Raw genomic sequence first — 14,175 nt, 5'->3', positions numbered from 1 at the left:
TTCACCTCAACCGGGTGGAACCAAAGACGTCTAACATTGTATTTCAAGCTTATAACTTACGTGTGCTTACAAATCAAAACGTTGAATTGGAGTGGTAGTGAAATCAGAGTGCAGCTGTTAATGTGTTTTATGATTTTAAATCTGTGATGAGAAAACAATATTGCTCGGTTACAAAAAAAAAAAAAAAAAAAAAAAAAAAATACATGACAAATGGAATTCGTCTCTTTTGTATTGGCATGTGCGTCAGTATTGCTGTGACGCCCGCTGAGACAAACCGGCGTTTTCAATATCCGTTAAGGTATTTGATTTCGTGCATATTACTGGGTCGACTTCCCCGTTTCGCCGAAGCAAGTTGCAATCCTCTACTGCTAGAGAGCTCCGAACTGTAGCGTATAACATGGCGGTGTGCAACGTAATTATGTCGATAAGTGAGAAACCCTCAGAACAATGAAATCACTAATTCGAAGAGTTCCTTCAGCATGGCATTATCAGATCTCCACGAGCGCTTCGATATCTGCAACAACCTGACTTCTTGGTTTCACTGTCGTGGATCATCCACCATACATTCCCCATTGGACGCACGAGATTTTCATCTGTTAGAGGACTTCACTTTGATACTGACGAAGCGGTACAACTGAGGTTGTCACTCCGTCAAAAAAGTCAGAACAATCTACAGAGACGATATCAAGTAACTGGTCCCTCGTTTGGGAACAGGGTAACTGTTGAGAAATAAATATATAGACGTATAAAATAAAGCTATAGAATGTTCATAAAGATTGTTTTATTTAAAAAGCCTTAAGAGTTTTCCCACAAGAAATTCAGAGGCATTATTTTTCAACACGCCCTCGTACTTATTCTGCTTGTGTACATCGGTATCATGAGGCGAATCAATCACATGAATGTTGTCAAAATGGTTGGTGCAAAGTTGCGACGTGCTGAATAAGGAAATGTAACCGAAATTCAGGATGTGGTGTTCCCCAATATATTATATTACAAAATAATTCACATTTAGAATTGAGATGACATAGAAATTGCAGGAGCAGCCTGTACCTGAAGTTTCCTCATTTAGCAGTATAAGAATTACACCTCCAGAGCGAATTATCTCTAGCAGACACTAGTATATTGTAAGATACTGATGACGACAAACCGGAGAACATTTGAGAAGACTGTCATTGTTGCGGCCTCAGCTACTTAAGAAAATCTAACAGGCGCTATAAGTATTGTGTATACGAAGTTCACAGTAGCGCCAAAGAAACTGGTATAGGCGTGCGTATTCAAATACAGAAATATGTAAACAGACAGAATACGACGCTGCGGTCGGCAACGATTATATAAGACAACAAGTGTCTGACGTAGTTATTAGATCGCTTACTGCTGCTAAAATGGGAGGTTAACAAGATGTAAGTGGGTTTGAACATAGCGTTATAGTCGGCGTACGAGCGACGGGACACAGCATCTCCAAAGTAGCGATGAAATTGGGAATTTCCCATACGACCATTTCACGAGTGTACCGTGAATATCAGGAATCAGGTAAAATATCAAATCTCCGAGATCGCTGCGGCCGGGAGAAGATGCTACAAGAACGGGACCAACGACGACTGAAGAGAATCGTTCAACGTGACAGAAGTGCAACCCTTTTGCAAATTGCTGCAGATTTCAATGCTGGAACATCAAGTGTCAGCGTGTAAACAATTTAACGAAAAATCATCAATATGGGCTTTCGGATCCGAAGGTCTACTCGTGACCCTTGATGACTGCACGACACAAAGCTTTACGCCTCGCCTGTGTTCGTCAGTCAGTCAACACCGACATCGCACTGTTGATGACTGGAAACATATTGCCTTGTCGGACGAGTCTCGTTTCAAATTGAACCAAGCGGATCGACGTGTACGGGGATGGATACAACCTCACGCATCGATAGATCCTTCATGACAGCAGGGGACTGTTCACCCTGGTAGAGGCTTTGTAATGGTGTGGGGCGTGCGCAGCTGGAGTGGTGTGGGACCCACTGATACGTCTAGAAACGACTCTAACAGGTGACACGTACTTAAGCATCCTGTCTGCTCTCCTGCATCCATTCATGTCCATTGTGCATTTCCGATGGGCTTGGACAATTCCAGCGGGACAATGCTACACCTCCACGTTCAGAACTACCACAGAGTGGCCCCAGGAACACTCTTTTGAGTTATACACTTCCGCTGGCCACCAAACTCCCCAGTCACGAACATTACCGAGCGTTCCTGGGGTGCCTTGCAACGTGCTGTTCGGAAGAGATCTCTACCCCTTCGTACTCTTACGGATTTATGGACAGCCCTGCAGGATTCATGGTGTTAATTCCCTCCAGCACTACTTCAGACATTAATCTAGTCCATGCCACGTCGTGTTGTGGCACTCCTGAGTGTTCGCGGGGGCCCTACATGACATTAGGCTCATCAGTGTATATCAAATTGCAAGATATCGTAAAAGGCGATAACTAGCGCACTTCCCGCGAAACAGACTACCACAGTAGAAAACTTTTAAGGAATATGGAATGTCACAGTTTGATAAGTCAAGAGGCTGTGGATCTGCTGTTCACTTTTGGAATTTGCAAATGTGTGTCCTAGAATAGTCTAAAGAGATTATTCAGGACACTGACACAGTTTCGATTTCTTTGATCAGCTAACTTAAAGCTGAATATGGAATTTCTTCTTGCCGTATTACTATGTTCGTCGCACGTAAGGACTAGAAGAAGATCATAATATTTGTTAGCGGGTATAATGGTTTGCGGAGGGAGTGAACAAATAAACAAAGGACTGGAGTGTGAGCAAAGAAAATATTTAAAACATTGGCCAAAGTCAGTTTAATCATAATATGTCCTCATAATGATTACCAGCTCTTAGAGGAGACACAACTATAATTTGTGTGTCGCAGTCTATGCAAGTTCTACACACGGCTGTGCATATGATGCGGCTTTACAAATGACGAGCTAACAAGCTCTGATTTTAAGAGACGCAAAGCACTATTTGCCTAAATATTTTGAAGGAACATGTCAACGAAACTTTCATGTAGAGGCAAGCAAAAGTAGAAAAATGTAGAGAGAGTATATGACATGTTTTCTAACTACCGTTCGTGGTGGACACGTACTTGATGATGCGAAGAGCCTATTGGTGTGTGATTTCTGGTCAGACCAGTCAGGATAGTTATTTCCAACATTTATTGATTTTCGAGCTTCCTCGTTACCACAGGTGGGAGAAAAAACAAAAATAAAAATAGCTTAGACAATATTTGGTACATTCATCCTACATCATTTTATCGTGTTTGTAATGTGAATAGAAAAACATAAAATTCTACTGGAATGCATGTACTGTCATTCTTAAAAGTACACGAACATCATGAATTGTGTCCTGCCTGATATTTAAGCAACCTAAATGATGTAACTTTACTGCAGGCCCTCTGAATTCTTTATCGAGCGAGGTGGCGCAGTGGTTGGCACACTGGACGCGCATTGGGAGGACGACGGTTCAATCCCGAGTCCGACCATGCTGATTTAGGTTTTCGGTGATTTTCCTAAATTGCTCCAGGCAAATGCCGGGATGGTTTCTTTGAAAGGGCACAGCCGACTTCCTTCCCCGTCTTTCCCTAATACAATGAGTCTGACGACCGCGCAGTTTGGTCTCTTCCCCCAAATTCCCCCAAATAACCCACAACCTTCTAATTTCTTTTCAGTACAGTCGTCTGATTACACAAAATGGTTACTACAAGTGACCAGTATAGAACACTGTGCTCTCAACATATCAGTCGAGATGCAAATTAATACCACGGTAACACAAATATCAAGAAATACGGTATTAATCCTCAGTTCGTTGTCTGCCTGTGTGCACTTATGTCCAGTGGACTAGTGTTCATATAGCAGCTTGTATTTTTTTTTTTTTATTTCGTGACACGGATTATTAATATCACCTTTAGCGTCATCTAGTATCTGTTTTCTTGTTTGTTGATTAAAGATGAGTAGGGAGTGCGCCTGTTGTGTATGGATGCTGTGGGAAATAGCTTCTGTCAGCGAACAGCTGTGCTGGAAGTGGTCGACAAACTTCAGGCTTCCGCCATGGGCTGTGGCGGCGCTGCGGCACCTAAAACGAATATCTTGACACCTCTGGAGCCCATAACGCCGTCTGGGAACCATTATGGCACTGCGCCTCCCAATGCGCACGTCCCGGCTGGTTGAAAGTTACAAGGCTGTGATTGGCTAACAACTGCAGGATCACAAATCTAGACACACAGCAGACATGAATAACAAGCTGCCATGGTAATATTATGACGAAAGTCTAATTTAATAAAACAAATAGATCCCAAAACTTCACGCATTAGTGACTGGACCTCGATATGGTTCAAGTCAAAGTGAAGTCTGCTGACCTACAGTTCAACCTGGAATCCGAATATCGTCTTGTTTCTGGCGATTCCTCACATCCTAGTTTGGTGAAGGTGTGCCCACATGTTGGCAGGCTAGTTTCAAGTACGCTGCAGAAGTTTATCTAGGAAGCCTTACACATTCACCATAGAGTCCACACCTTTCCCCGTGCGGTTTACGTATTCTGGAGCCCTGAAGAAATACATTCGTGGCCTTCGATTTGCTGCGGATGAAGAGGTGCATGAATGGGTACAATCATGGTTCCGCAGGCATCCGGAAACGTTTTTCTGTGAAGGCACTGTCCGTCTTGTTTCACAGTAGGATAAATGTATTAAACGTCATGGCGATTAATTTTAAAATAATGAAGTTAGCTTTCTTTCTTTTGTACCTGACTCGTTTTCATTTGACTACCCCTTCTACATCAGCATTTAGACATACCTGGGTTTAGAAGACCTTCGTATTCGCAGAATTCAACTGCGACATGTTACGGGAAACTGGATCATTACAATGTCATGTTAAGAGGATATTGCCAGTTACGAAATACACCTGGCGTGTGTGAAAATTTGGAGAAATAGTCGGATAAGGAATTTCCCATCCTTTCAACTTGCCATATCTAGTTTAAGAGTTCCCATCGTTTTAACTGTTAATACAATATTACATTTCCCACCTAATTTTGAATTTGGCCCTTTTTCCGCTAGTGGGTTTCTTACACACTCTTGGTATTTTAAAAAGCCCAAGTCCGCTTTCTCTGCCATAATGAACGTTTTCCCTATAATCTGAGGGTTCTGCAGTTGGAAGTGGGAAGAAACGAAATGGTATCTTCAAGGCGTGGGTAGGGGGAGAACGGCAGTTTTTATGGACTAGAACAATACTGAGCCGTAGCGCGATAGAAAATCGTTTGCGCCGGCTGTGTGACCGCTCTTTCCGGCTAAGCCATGTTTCACGACTCGCGATTGGCGGATACTTGCTATTTAAGGAGGAAGTTACAGTTTACGGAAAGTGGACTTTCGGGGAAAATTGCGTGGGGGAGAGTGTGCCGGTGGTATAGTCTGTCGGTAAACTGAAGAGCGAGCGAGCGAGCGAGTCCCCACTCTGCCAAGCCAACTACGTCACAAGGCGCGTCTACAGGCTGTTTCACAACGTAGTACGGGCCCTGCCGCGGTGCGCTTTAAATCTGTGATGACGCCGTGTACAGGTACGTCTCGGTTGCCTTTATTTTTAGACAAATGCATTATGACCACAAGGAATACAAAAAACTATAGCTTCTTCCGAAACACAACATTATAGAGTAAATAAAACATAAGAATGGAAGTCAGTATTCTACTACAAACATAGAACCAAATGCCTGTTCATGTGAATGTATGTTCATCTATTTCTATTCGTAAAACGAACCCCATATAATGTAATCAGTCTGTAGAATTTAATGTTTGTTCTAATTTTGTGTTTCTACTAAAAGGTTGAAGTTTTCTTTGAAGGACTGCATTGAAACTTAACAACTTTTGCAAGAAAATGAGTGTTTAAAAAGTAAGCAGAAATTTATAGTTTTGTGTGTTGTATTGGCCTGATTTGCACTACTTTTTTGTCACTGTCTTCGTAAACATGCCTCAAAAGTGTGTGTTCAATGTTATGCATATCGGGTATTTACTTTGTTGTCAGCTGCCAGAAAGGTTACATGTGTTTTGGTGGCATCAACGATTATTTGTTTTACATAAAAATAAATTAGAGAACCTGTATTAAATTTTGTTATAAGAATGGAATAAAGTGTATGAAATTTTTAGAAATGGTAAATATTGCTTTTGGGGAGCCTGTTATGAGTAAACCAAAGGCAGACAAGTAGTATAAACATTTCAAAGCAGTAAACTTTCCTGAATAAACAGTTCCTAAAGTGTTCCGGGAATTGGAAAAAGCACTGACATAAGTGGATAGTATGTAATGGGGAATATTTTGAAGAGGATAACATAGCTGTAGATTAATCAAGTTCTTACCAAAAAATAAAAATTAATATGTGAACGGACCTCGTACTTCAAGCTTTTTGCTTAGAAGTCAAGAATCGGTGTACATGTTTCGCAGGAAATTTCAGCAGTGTGTAGAATAGCTATTGCGCACTTGTTTTAAGCAATATGTCTTAGAATCAGGTGAACAGTGACCGAGCTGGCCGGAGCGGTTCTAGGCGCTACCGTCTGGAGCCGCGCGACCGCTACGGTCGCAGGTTCGAATCCTGCCTCGGGCTTGGATGTTTGTGATATCCTTAGGTTAGTTAGGTTTAAGTAGTTCTCAGTTTTAGGGGACTGATGACCTCAGAAGTTGAGTCCCATAGTGCTCAGAGCCATTTGAACCATTAAAATAATGACCGAGATAGAGATTTAGTGTTCCATAAGCGTAAAAGGTTTTGCGAGATTTTGAAACTGTCTATAACGATGGGTTTCCTTCCAAAATTATTAGTTTTCCTTCGTGGCGATTCCAGTAACCCATGCGGCTTATTTTTCCATTCCTTACTTATGCGTCCTATTAGCTGAGGCTGACGTTTGCATAAATTGCAGCACTTTGATTCGGACTGGTAATATTAGCCAACAGTTCTTTTTGGGTCGCCTCTTTAATACACGCTGTAATAACATTAGAGACGATCGAACGCTCCTTACTCCGCAAATACCTCCTCTTCGTATTCTGCACATTTTCTTGCAATGCAAGACGATTATCCATCACTTCCGGATATCGAAGTACATCAGTAAGTGTACAACGTTAACTCACTGACACTGGCAACTAAGATCCCATGAACAGAAACGACGTATATCACTGCACGCCGATCTACATTGCTAGATGGATAACGGACAACAGATTTTGGGTGCCCCTGTAGGCCGGTGGCAGCATTCTTCCGGGAAAGGCCACTTCCCCCACCAAAAACGCTGCTCGCTCTTCAGTTTACAGACAGACTTATATCCGCGTGATGGGTGGATCGTTGCGACCGGGTTGCGAAGTCGAGTGGAGCAGACAGTTGCGACGCGCTCGCCATAGTGTAGCCTGCAGCTCAGCTCTTTGGACGGCGGTCGTAAAGGGCCTGCCTGTTATTGCGGAACTGGGTTTAGCTGTGGCTGCGGTTGGAGCCCGGTCGTCGGTGCTGGTACACGCCGGTACGTCGCTTGCAACTGTACACCGTGACTGACGCCATCGTAACGGCCGCGGCCGTGGGGATCATGCGAACGACGAGCATCCCGAACTTGTTTGCAACCCTAAGGCTGCAAACCTGTGTTACGTCTCGGTCACTGCTTATTCACGGTGTCACTATTTGCGAGATGAGTGTCATTTGGCTCAAGTATGTTCAAACCCAAAGCCTCATACTATTGTCTCTCCGTGGGTACGTGTTGCGTTCTTTTAGGATAATTCTCTTAGCCGAGAAACAGGCACGTTTTTATTGAAAGTGTTTCAAGAAACTTAATAACTTACCTGCTGAACACTAAATGTTACTTCTGATGAAATTAAAATTCTGATTGGCAGATTACGAATTCTAATATAGCGCAGTCTGTTCTGCGTTGCAGAAAGTTGCAGATAATTGCATTTATAGATTGAGACTTGCAGAACTACTAGTTTTCATTTATGAACTTACACTTGTTTTCAATATCACGAATAGTTACTGGCTTGAAAGTTCAAGGTACCCTTGCTTGTATGGTCATGCAGTCAGTTATGCCAAAATTCACTGTTAAGTAGCTAAAGTAGCCTTCCACCTAGATAATGAGGCGTAACATTATTTCCTTTCCATTCTTAACTGTAGCGCCTAAACAGTGTTATCTCGTTTGTCTTATAATTAAAATCTATTCTTTATGTTATAGATTACATCCATTTTGGCCTGTGTGTATGATACTGTGGCTGGTGTTGTTCCCACCAGAATAATGGTCAGGGTCTCCTTGCTATTGGAAGGCTCGCTGTAAGGCGTGCACCACAATACAATTTTTTCCTGTCTTATTAGAGTTTTTTTCAATAATTGTGAAGACGCTGTGTTGGTTTCTTTTAGAAATCAATAATTTTTTTCTCGACCTTTAAGTCGAATTGGGTGCAACAGATAAAATTCCAAAGGAAGTGTTCTCTGAGCAAATTAAATTTAACCTTGTGAGTTATTAAGCTGATGTAAATTCTTGTAATAAATTCCTCTGTCTTGTTAATATATTTGAAGCATATAAGTGAGTGATGGCTATTCTGCCCTGCTCTTGTAATTACAACAAAGATTTTCTTATTGATTAACTTGCTGTAATTAACTTGAGTCTATGTTTCATTTGTAAAGGATTTGGTTTACATTCCTTGAACCATCTACCCAACATTTTGTCATATTGTAAATTTTGAAAAAATGGTTCAAATGGCTCTGAGCACTATGGGACTTAACAGCTATGGTCATCAGTCCCCTAGAACTTAGAACTACTTAAACCTAACTAACCTAAGGACAGCACACAACACCCAGCCATCACGAGGCAGAGAAAATCCCTGACCCCGCCGGGAATCGAACCCGGGAACCCGGGCGTGGGAAGCGAGAACGCTACCGCACGACCACGAGATGCGGGCTGTAAATTTTGATGTGTTGATCTTAATGTTAAGGTTTTTGAGGGCACGATCCTTGAGTAAGTACTGGTTATAAAAATGTGTCTTAATGAAATTTATACATTCTGTCGCCAGTATATTTGTTCAGTTCCGTGACTTTAAAAATAATGTTTTACATACATTTGGTATCCTCAGTGGGGATTACTACTAACAGTCCAGTAGCCTGTGTGTTCTGCAACCACCTTTCACTTACGATGTCAGTACTCAGCGAGTATGTAATTTTGCGCGTGAATATTGCACGCTCGTTTCTGCATAATCAGTGGTACTTTAACAGGATCGTTGTGAAGCAGGAAAAGGGAAATGTTATAAAAGAGAATACAGAAATCTAAATACAAGGAAGCTCAAAATAGAAAAGTAGGAATGACTGGAAGCGAAATCCAAGGCTGTAGAAGCAAGCATGACTAGGGCAAAGTTAGATAAAATAAAAGAGATCATTGGAGAATGGAGAAGTACCTGTATCACTGTTAAAAGCTCAGATGGCAGATCCATACTAAGAAAACAAGGAAATACTGGGAAATCGAAGAAATATACAAAAGAAACGAATTTTAATACGATGTTATAGAAAAATAAGGGAAGTTGAATGAAGAATAGATTGAAGACACAAGATGAATTTGACAGTGAACAGAAGACGTAAGTTGAAACTAGGCATTCCCTCAGAAGTATTAAGTCCCTGGCAAGAGCCATCTATAATATAACTATCCCACCTGGTATGCAAGATGTATGAGACAGACGAAATACCCTTATCTTTCAAGAATAATGCAGTAATTATTATTAAAAAAAGGAAGAGCCTGAAAGGTGTGAATACTGCTGAATCAACTGTTTGGTGTCATAGTTGCAAAATACTGACAGGAAGTTTTTATAGAAGAATGGAAAAACTTGAAGAAGCCGATCTCACGGAAGATCGGCCTCATTTCCGGAAAAAGTCAGGAACACTTGATGCAATTCTGACCCTACATCTTACCTTTGAAGATCGTTTAAAGACACACCACAATACGTATACAGCATTTGTAGACTTGGAGAAAGCATTTGGCAATGATGACTGGAATACACTCTTTGACATTCTGGAAGTAGCAGGAATAAAATGCACGAAGCGACATATTATCTACACCACTGGCCATTAAAAATGCTACACCACGAAGATGACGTGCTACAGACGCGAAATTTAACCGAAAGTGAGAAGATGCTGTGATATGCAAACGATTAGCTTTTCAGAGCATTCGCATAAAGTAGGCACCGGTGGCGACACCTACAACGAGCTGATACGAGGAACGTTTCCAACCGATTTCTCATACACAAACAGCAGTTGACCGGCGTTGCCTGGTAAAACGTAGTTGTGATGCCTCGTGTAAGGAGGAGAAATGCCTACCACTACGTTTCCGACTTTGATAAAAGTCAGATTGTAGCCTATCGCGATTGCGGTTCATTGTATCGCGACATTGCTGCTCGCGTTGGTCGAGATCCAATGACTGTTAGCAGAATATGGAATCGGTGGCTTCAGGTGGGTAATACTGAACGTCCTGCTGGATCCCAACGGCCTTTCTGGATACATAAAATGTTCGACTGCTACCCTGGCCAGCACGTTCCCCAGATGTCTCACCAATTGAAAACGTCTGGTCAATGGCTCGTCACAATACGCCACTCACTACTCTTGATGAACTGTGGTATCGTGTTGAATCTGCATGGGCAGCTGTACCTGTATACGCCATACAAGCTCTGTTTGACTCAATGCCAATGCCAATGCCGGAGTCTCGATCCGGCACACAGTTTTAATCTGCCAGGATGTTTCATATCAGTGCACACTCCGCTGTAGAGTGAAAATTTCATTCTAGAAACATCCCCCAGGCTGTGGCTAAGCCATGTCTCCGCTGTATCCTTTCTTTCAGGGGTGCTAGTTCTGCAAGGTTCGCAGGAGAGCTTCTGTAAAGTTTGGACGGTAGGAAACGGGGTACTGGCAGAAGTAAAGCTGTGAGGACGGGGCGTGAGTCGTGCTTGGGTAGCTAAGTCGGTAGAGCACTTACCCGCGAAAGGCAAAGGTCCCGAGTTCGAGTCTCGGTTAGGCACACAGTTTCAATCTGCAAGGAAGTTTCATATCAGCGCACACTCCGCTGTAGAGTGAAAATTTCATTCTAAAAACAATGAATACCATAATTATTTGGTACAGTGAATTATTCTTGCTCATCCAACAGACACGGGAGAGTAGAAAACATTACGTTATATGTTTGTTCCTGTAGAGTGAAAGTTTTTCATTTCCAGACGCCAGGTGTTTGTTCAGAATATTCTCTGTCTGGCGTGTTCTACATACTGTATGAAGATGTAACACGATTTCAGAACAAGAAATTATAAATATTTACTGTGGCTGTCTGCAGCACCTTCTGTCTCAGAAATAAAATCTTATTATGCCTTAGCTTCGATTTACCCCATGTTGTTTTCAACAGCGCAGAATATAAGAACATAGTATCCAGGCTTTATTATGTGAACAGACACCTCCTTGTATGATTGTCTGAAGATGTGACTGGATGACGGGCGAAGTGGGAATTTTCTCATCCAAAGCAACAGCTAGTAACAGCGCCCCCCCGGAGATTATACAAGCTGCTGTTGGTTCGAGCTTCGAGTAGCCTTGAGTGGCTCCGGTATCAACACGTGAGCAGAGCTGCGCTGGCATGCTTGTTAGAGGGCGCCCGCAGCGCAGCCCCTCTGGTATTTCTCCTGAATATGCATGCGGCCGACTTGTACCGCGCACCAGCGCCCGCCGTTTAAAGACCGTGTTATCGTGAGTCGAGCAACCTACAAGGTAAAGTCACGTTACGCCTGCCTTGCTCACAATGGGCAGTCGAGCTAAGAGCACAACGGTGGTCCACAGCATATCCGTAGCATCACCTCTGTAGTCTCCACCAGCAGGCCTGTAATATTCGCCGTACTTGACTTCCATGTGCAGACGTGTCGTAAGAGGCGTCAAGAAGATGAATATCCATCCCGAATAGCTGAATAGCAAGGCGCAGCGCCGTATAAATGTCTGTCTTACAGAGAAGAGGAACCCGCCCCGTAGGTCTCTCCCTGATACAGTCGAAACTTGGCACCGTGATAGGAGGATGAAAGTAAAGGGACGCCAATTTGGCTTAGGTGCCAACACATAAGTTTCTGAGAAAACGACGGGTGACTTCATCGGGCTGCTCACTCGGTGTAAGATTAAGTGCGTTCGTAGCGCAGTTTCCTAATTTTGCATCGTGTGTTCAAATTAAAGCCAACGTTTTTTGTTTTGTTTTTTTCTGTTTTTGGAGTGGAAGTATGCGACATCAATTTTTTGATGATATAGTGAAACACAATATAATCAATGCCAAAAGAAATAAAGATTTCAGCTCTTATTAAAAATAGATTTTACCAACCCAATTGACACGGATTAACACCTTCCGGAAAACTGCTATCAATAGTTTTTGTTTGTCTCCATGAAGTTAGCGACTTCAATCTTCGAATCTATCGAGACGTAAACCAATTAAAGAAACGATACAATAATGTTCAATCAACAGCTGCAAACGTTAGAGGCCTCACAAAAGAAACCTATCACTAGTTTCTGGGCAAAGTTCACGTAAAAATGAAGCGGTTTCCTTACATTACTGAATTGTGGGGTGAACAAAACAATCCCTACTTTTGTGACGGGCTGATTGTCGATTAAATCACTACACCGACATGGTCGTTAAAAGTAATTTCAGCGAGGTGTGTTTGCTCACCGACGGTGGAGAATTACATTCGCCGATTTCAGAAGTGCCCTGCTCACATTGCAGAGCAAAGGAAGATCAGAAGCAGAAGCGTAGCAATCAAAACACACATCTCGATCCATAATCAACTGCAGGCTCCAGCTTTCGAGAAACTGCTTCGGTACGCATGGTTTACCGCAAAACCATCGCCAAATGGCGAGGTTTTTCTCCTGAAGATGTTGAAACAAAAACTGTAGCTGTGATACGTATTCCTTCGCACGTTGGTGATGGTGATCCAGATTTCTATACCTGGAATTTTTTTATGGCTGCGTTGATTATCACGAAGGCTAAAATAAAATATAAAGCAAAACTTGAAATACTGGAAAGCAATTTATTTTTAACTGGATTTGAAATGCTTCGACTATACAACCAATTCACTGGGTTTTTCAATGCTCAAGAGACTGAAGAAATCAGGTACAAACTTTTACTCTTGTTTCTAAAACCATTAACTGTTGACATCCAAGCCGAAGTAGGTGTTCCTTTATTTTCGACTGTATTAGAGGGCGACATATGGCTGATTCTCCTTGTAAGATACTATACCAGAACAGTTATCTAGTTGCAAGTTGCCTACCTATCGGTTTCCATGGGCAATAAAAATGTTATGGTCTATATTCCGCGTAACTGTTAACCGAATTTAAAAATTGAAAATGCTGACATAATCCGCTCATTAAGAGACATACTCTTAAGTTAAAAAATTATCTCAGGAAGACAACCGTTACAGATAGAAACTGTATTAGTTTTTAGACAGCGTAGCAGACTGCGGGCAAGTATCCAGAGTTATTTATCCGGTATCTGAGAATGGGAGGATTTAGTGACTTCCAATAAACTTTACACATAATTTCAAATCTTTAAGAAATTTTCTCTTCCTGACCCCTTGTCCCCCCTCCCCTAACAAACACACACTTATAAAATGATAAAAGGAAAAAAGGTTACTACATTTTCCCTGTTCATACAGTGAAACTCCACCATCAGATATAGCGTTTTAATTTATTACTTCTTTATTAGAGACAATATTTGCAACACTCTTTGTAGACAGCATGTGCATATATCACTGAACGCACGTGAAAAGTTTCGTCACTGTCATAATCATTGAGATTCTTGAAAACTACATTTTGCTTAAAATGGAGCTCAAATTATTCCCACTATATTCATCCAGTGTTTCATAATAAAAACACAAGGCGACTTTCAACAAACGTTAAGCATAATTTCAACCTATTCCAAATTGTATGTCGCTTATATACTTAATGCAAATATTCAACACTTCAACTCGTTCGTAATCTGATGTCTAAGACTATCTTATACGTGGTAGTTCGATTCTTTAAAGAATAGCCAAGTTATTGATTGTTTCTGAACGACTGTTACTCACGATAACATCCTAAGGCTTCCACTATACCGACGTGGCTTCTTGTAAAAATTTATTTGAGACGGTCTTTTGAAACCGCAAATAATATG

Source organism: Schistocerca serialis, chromosome 7, assembly GCF_023864345.2.
Source record: "Schistocerca serialis cubense isolate TAMUIC-IGC-003099 chromosome 7, iqSchSeri2.2, whole genome shotgun sequence".
NCBI lineage: Eukaryota > Metazoa > Arthropoda > Insecta > Orthoptera > Acrididae > Schistocerca > Schistocerca serialis.
This window is presented reverse-complemented; position numbering follows the sequence as displayed.